Source organism: Triturus cristatus, chromosome 7 (genome assembly GCF_964204655.1).
Source record: "Triturus cristatus chromosome 7, aTriCri1.1, whole genome shotgun sequence".
Lineage (NCBI taxonomy): Eukaryota > Metazoa > Chordata > Amphibia > Caudata > Salamandridae > Triturus > Triturus cristatus.
Genome location: NC_140590.1, coordinates 79214611 through 79221267, shown reverse-complemented (window position 1 = coordinate 79221267; position 6657 = coordinate 79214611). Strand labels below are relative to the sequence as shown.

General features: G+C 45.3%; 1 pseudogene; it reads right to left on the bottom strand.

The window, feature by feature from the left end:
* Positions 1–870: 870 nt before the first annotated feature.
* LOC146808867 (18S ribosomal RNA) lies at positions 871–2104 on the bottom strand (annotated as a pseudogene).
* Positions 2105–6657: the final 4553 nt, after the last annotated feature.

Below are 6657 nucleotides of genomic sequence, written 5' to 3'. Positions count from 1 at the left end.
AGTGCTGGGTAGGAAGGTTCTAGTGTAGGAAATCTTTAGAATTAAATGTGTGTTTTTAACTATGGTTCGCTGATCCTTCATGGGGAACCCTCTGTCAGTTACATGATCAGGGATTGATTTTTAACTATTTGGAGAATAATGGAATGAATGTAAACCTACATTTTCTCTTCATGACTTTTATTAAACAGTTTTCTTGATTTATTTCCTGAATAAATGGCAATGCTCAGTGAGAATTAATAGTGAGAGAGTCTGTAGGGGCCGGTGGGCTCCTGAGGGTGGAGGGCCACTATGTGCTGTCCCAGGCAGAGGTGTGGGGTCCCAGGATGAGGGCCTCCGTCTTCTCCAAGTTGAGTTTAGGCAGCTGTCCTTCATCCATGCTGCCACGTTCCTCATTCCTACCTGGAAACAGAGTCTGGTGTCTTCTGGGTTCTTCGTGAGGGAGAGGATGAGCTGGGTGTCGTCAGCGTAGATACAGGTGGTTACACTGAGTTTGTGGCCCCAGCTGATCCTCATCCAGGCTACTCTGCTACCCAAGACAAACTTTCTTCAGTCACTTAAAATCCATGTGGGCTGGGATTGGGCATTTGAAGCCCCGAGTGGCAGCACCTTTAGGGTGTCTTAGCCAGGTGATGCACTGTGATTCATTTACCCCTAGGTGCAAGCTAGATGAGCATGGGTTCCTTCTTGAGAGGGCTGCCTCTCACATTGTGCCCCTTCCAGAGGGCGTGAGGCTTGACCCGACTTGGTCCTTTTCATGTTGGTTGGGTCCTGGCCAGGATGCACCAGAGAAGTCCCGGTGCCTTGGATTCCATCTGCTAGGTAGCTGAGCATTCAACCTGTCACCGTGAGTCACTCGGGCTGCTGCACCATTTGTGATTCTGACACAGGTTCCCCTACAAAAACCTTGTTATGACTTTTACTTCCTTTAGATAGTCAAGTTTGATCATCTTCCCAGTGCTCCACCACAGCCATTGCCTACCCCAGCTGGGCTGATCTAAGGGCCTCACCAAACCATCTAATCAATAGTAGCAATGGGCAGTGTGATCAAAGCAATGACTTAATGAATTCAAACTTATGACCTGCGCTCACTAGGAATTTCAAGTTCATGGGAAATTATTGCAATCCGCAATCTCTATTACAAACAGAGCTCAGTGGATTTCCCACACCTGTTGGCGAAGGGTAGACACATGCAGATCCATTCAGTGTAGCACTTGGGCAGCCCATGACTTCTAAGAGCATCACAGACTTTTTATTGCTCAATCTCATGTGGCTGAAGGCCACTTGTCCCTCTAAGACGTTGAACGCCAACCACTGGGGATCACGTAACATGTAAGGATGGCGAACTCTCATTCGATATTGGAATTAATCCGACAGATTGCTCCACCAATAAAGAATGGCATGCACCACTGCCCATGGAATCATGAAAGAGCAATTAATTTGTCAATCCTTTCCGTAACTGACCCAAGTAAGATTTCTTTTGTTAAATCAAACTATGCCACCGTCCCCACTCCTGTTGGTGCCTTTCTATTGATTCCTTTAAGTTTCATGTTATCAACCATTCTTCCCCCAAAGCCCAAAGACTTAAGTGTCCCAGAAGCTGCTCAGTGGGTCATGGGAATAACGCTGCTGGATCATTAGTTGCCATTGTTTGAACTGCGATGGTATCTGATCCTCCTCGAACCTCTGACTTTCACTCTTGATTAATGAAAACATTCTTGGCAAATGCTTTTGCTTTGGTTCATTTTGCATCAGACCAAAAATGTCACCTCTAGCACTATGGTGGCCACAGAAAGTACCATTTAAAGTTGATACTGCAGACATACACTGTATGTGTAATTAGCCAGAGGTTATCTATTCTCTCCAAAGCAGCAAGGCGAGCCCAGACTGGTCTTGGTGTGATAAATGCATGCATCCAGGAGGTCAGCTCTTGTCAGCATGTATTAGATCTAACATTATCAGTTATCCAAGTAACAGCTGAAGTGATCAAAGCAACCATAGCTCGGATAATGAGCCATTCGCAGTTTCACGGAACTGGCCATGTGTACTTTGACATGCATGGCTTATCCTTTGAGACAAACATGCTACTGGCAGGATTAACCAGGTAGATGCACCTGCTGGTCAAGAAGTGAGACACATGACCATCCTGGACCGACAATACCACCCCTCAGGAACCTGCATTGGTAGCTCCTGATTGCCTGCTGGGGGCTGAGGGGGCAGGGCAGCCACACTGGCACCAGCAGTGCCAGCCTGATCCGCAACACCAGAAGGGAGAGGCGGGACAAGGTGCAGCCTGAGTAATATAGAGGGATGTTGTGTCCATGCCTGGTCAGCCTAGGCAACCCCAGGGTATGATTGTTCGAAGCTGCTGTGTAAATGCTATAGGTGAAGAAGGGCAAAGGACCTGGTGGCTTCCCAACCCCATTCTAAACCTCCCCTGATCAGGCAGTCATGAATGGGTATGCCAGCTTCTCATCCTTGAATGCTCTTGAGGAAGCAAGTATCATTGGAAATGCCTATCGGCCAAGGCTGGAAGTCAGCCACATACTCAAGCCCCTGGGACGCTAGGGTTGGCCAGCTCAGGTCCTTGCTGTACCTAGGGAGAAAGGCTGGAGGACAAGCAGGTCCCTCATAGCTTGTCTCTAGTCATCCAGAGGAATGCTGCCTGCCATTCTTGTAATTCGTTCACACCGAATGAAAGGGTTCCATTGGAGCAAAAACATCTGATTTCTTGGAGCTCTGGCTTGGACCGGAGAGTCAAATGAGCCGTCATCAGAACTTCCAGGTCAGCCCAGCCATCGTGATCAGATTACTATGCTGACTAAACCACTCTAAGCACCGGCCCTGCATGGGGATGACAACGTTGCCTACTGTCCAGGAAGTAACTCATTGGACAGGGTTAGAAGGCCTTCAAAGACTCAGGTCCCTGGATTCTGGGGCAGACCTGCTGAGGTTCTCGTGGCACCTGGACAGAAAGACTAGAGGACAAGGTTTCCCCCACACTTTGCCCCTAATAATCTAGTGGTAGGCTACCTGCTGTTTTTGTAATTCATGCACAATGAGTGAAACGGAGGCCAATGAAGCGAATAAGTCTGACCTTCTGAAACCCCGGATGGGCTTAGAGGACTTAGAGAGCAACATCAGCCATCACCAGGACATCTACTTCACATATTCTTATAACAGGCAAGCAGGGAAGGACTACCCAGGCCTGCACCTCCTGTGCTAGGCTGTAGGAGAAATGACAAGACAAATATGTAATACATAATTGTCCAAGCCTAATCGCTGTTCAAATGTAATCCTGAGTGAATTTGCAATTTGTATATATATTTATCTCTAACCACTAGTATATGTAGTAGACCTTTGTACTCACTACCATTCCTATGTGATTGTAGAGTTTATCTGTTTGTATCACTTCCTTGAGTAACTTTACAACTTGTAGATTTGCAATTTTTCCCTCCTTTCACTCCACTTGTATATATAACTCTAACGACTAGTATATGTAGTAGACCTTTGTACTTACTACCATTCCTATGTGATTTTAGAGTGTATCTGTTTGTATCTCTTCCTTGAGTGACTTTACAACTTGTACATTTGCAATTTTTCCCTCCTTTCACTCGACTTGTATATATAACTCTAACCACCAGTATATGTAGTAGACCTTTGTACTTACTACCATTCCTATGTGATTTTAGAGTTTATCTGTTTGTATCTCTTCCTTGAGTGACTTTACAACTTGTACATTTGCAATTTTTCCCTCCTTTCGCTCCACTTGTTCATTTGCAATTTTGTTCCTGTTTATATCTCTTATGTAACTTATGTAATCCAAAGTCCTTATGTAACGCAACTGGTTCTTTTGTAAAGCACTCAGACACATTTGGGTAAGGTTCGCGCTATATAAAATCACACTAAATAAATAAATGAAATAGAATGGAGTACATGAAGGGGTCTTCAACCATCGGGCCCACTGCAGCTCTGACCCTTGAATTGGTCAGAGCTTCTTATCCAATGCAAGCAGGGGAGGTTGTTTCAGGCCTGCGGGCCCCAACCAGAGCCCCTTGTGCACCAATGGGCCCATTCACAGTTTCTTAACCCCGACAAACAGGAGAGCCGTCCAGAGCCTATGGTACCCCATCCTGAGTCCTTTCCGACATGGAGGGCAAGAGTAGCAAGCCGAGTAGCAAGTTTCCACCCAAGGGCCAGACTGCGCCTGACCCTGGGCCCGGTCATAACTTCAAGAGAATTGCTAAAAGTTCCTCATTTGACATCCCCAGTTGCCCTACAGCTTTGCAAAATGCTCTTTGAAGAAAATATGCACAGAAAATGAGAAAGAATCTGTACAGGTCAAGTGGACACATTAAACATATTTCAGATTTACTTTGAGAAGATAGGCAAGATCCTAAGAAAGTAAACACTAAGGACCTGGTTTAGAGTTTGGAGGACATGGTACTCTGTCACATAAAGACATTTGTTGTAGAGCTTCACCTGCGTGGTATTTACTTTGCATGCTCCTGGACTGGGGAGGTCGCTATATGGAAATTTGCATGATAATGTGTGCTGTAGTGGAGGATAAGCAGACTAGAAGATAACCTAGAGGAATAAAACTGCTGCCTGCTATAGGATATGTGAGACAAAGAAAATATAGTAAAAGCCACAAGCAATGACACTATGAGCTGCTCTTTCAACCATAAGTATCCCAAGCATGTTTAGCAGCACCACAGTCACATTGAGCATCTCTTTCTTTAGTAGGCAGTACTTCTAATGCCAGGGTGGCACATATACCACTATGGGGCTCATTACGATGGCAGTGGGGCTGACCTTCCGACTGCCATAGCCACATTCTGATTCCGACCACAGAGGCTGTGAAGTAACTTCTGCCGTATTAAGATACCTGCAGGCCAAACTGCAGACTGCAGTGATCAGAAAGCTTTCTTCATGGACCGAGGCAGGCAGAACGCTCCCCGCATGGGCCACGTCATCGGAAAGCCAGCTGATAGGGATTCCAATGCTGTCTGGTCTGTGAAACCACCAGGAGCATATTGTGATCAAACCATATTACTGATGGTCTCTTTTGCATGGTTACACCAGCCGCACTACTGCTAATGTGAAACACTAAAATCGTGTCCATTGAAATCTGAAAACAACTACACAGCTGATTGCCATTGCCAAGGTGAACACACCTACAATTCAAAGTATAAAACACACCCCATCTCATACCATGTTTGCTACTACACTGCAGCACAGTGAGTTACACACTTATTTTTAGAGAAGGCAGCCCTGAACACACATTCCCATCCAAACACGCACATTGCACTAATTTCTTTGTCATTCCTTGCTTTAATTTCATTTTGCGTTATGTCCACTGTTATTCACTGATTTCATTTAACATGTCACCTGCTAAAAATCCATGGTTTTCTGACACAGTTTTGTCAGAAATTAAATCATTAGAGTAGACCCACATTTGTTTGGAGCCCAAGTTCAAAAAACTTCCCACGCTAAGAAGAATGAAATGGAGGACATGATAATCAACAAAGTCAATTCAGTAGGTTCCACCCTGCACCCAAGGGAGGACATCTGGAAGAGGTGGCACAGCCATAAGAAGAGAGTGGAGAACATCACTTCCAGGTACCACCTGGTATCACAGAAGACTGGCGGTGGTCTTCCTTGCCCACCATTAGAACTCACATCCAGGGAGAAGAAGGCACATGCTTTCTTGCATTCTGAGGACTTGACAGGAATTCCTGGGGGAATGGAGACTGGTAAGTAACACCACACCAACTCTCACCATATATCAATGTACTGTTTGCATACATTTCAGCTCTTGCTATCGTCTATCTCATTCACTTTTCCCAAATGCAGTAGCCAAAGTATCAGAGATGTGTGATTGGCAGTTACAATCAGTAGCCCTGCACATAAGCGACTGAAATGACTGCATCTACCATGAGGTCCTGTACTTCTAACTCTGAACAAGAGGCACCAGTGTTATTTGTCCATACTCATTTGACAGTAATGTGACAACTGAGGTTCACCTTGGAGGTTGATAGCAATTGGCCATGCACGGGGAAGGAGAGAAAGAAATTACTACAATTACTATGAGGCCCCTTACTTCTACCTCTGAACAAAAGGCACCAATGTTCTAGGTCTATACTCACTTGTCAGCATTGGGACTACTGAGGTTCACCTCATCGGTAGGTAGCCATTGGTCAAGTGTGGTGTAGGAAAGAATCAAATGACTACATCTACCATGAGGCCCTGTTGCTTCAACAATTAAAACGATGTACCACTTCCCTTCGTTCGTACTCACTTGTCAGCCATGTCTCCACTGATGTTCACCTCACATGCAGTTAGCCATTGGTCAATTGTGGGGTACGAGAGAATGAAATGACTACATTTACCATGAGGCCCAGTACTTCTAACTCTGAACAAGATGCACTGGTGTTCTTTGTTCATACTCACTTGTAAGCCATTTGACTATTGAGGTTCACCTCACTGGTAGGCATCCATTGGTCTAGCATGGGGTAGGATAGAATGAAATGACTACAACTACCATGATGTCCTGTGCCTCTAACTCAAAACAAGAGGCACCAGTGTTCCTTGTCCATTCTTACTTGTCAGCCATTTGAATACTGAGGATCATGTCATAGGTAGGTAGCCATTGGTCTG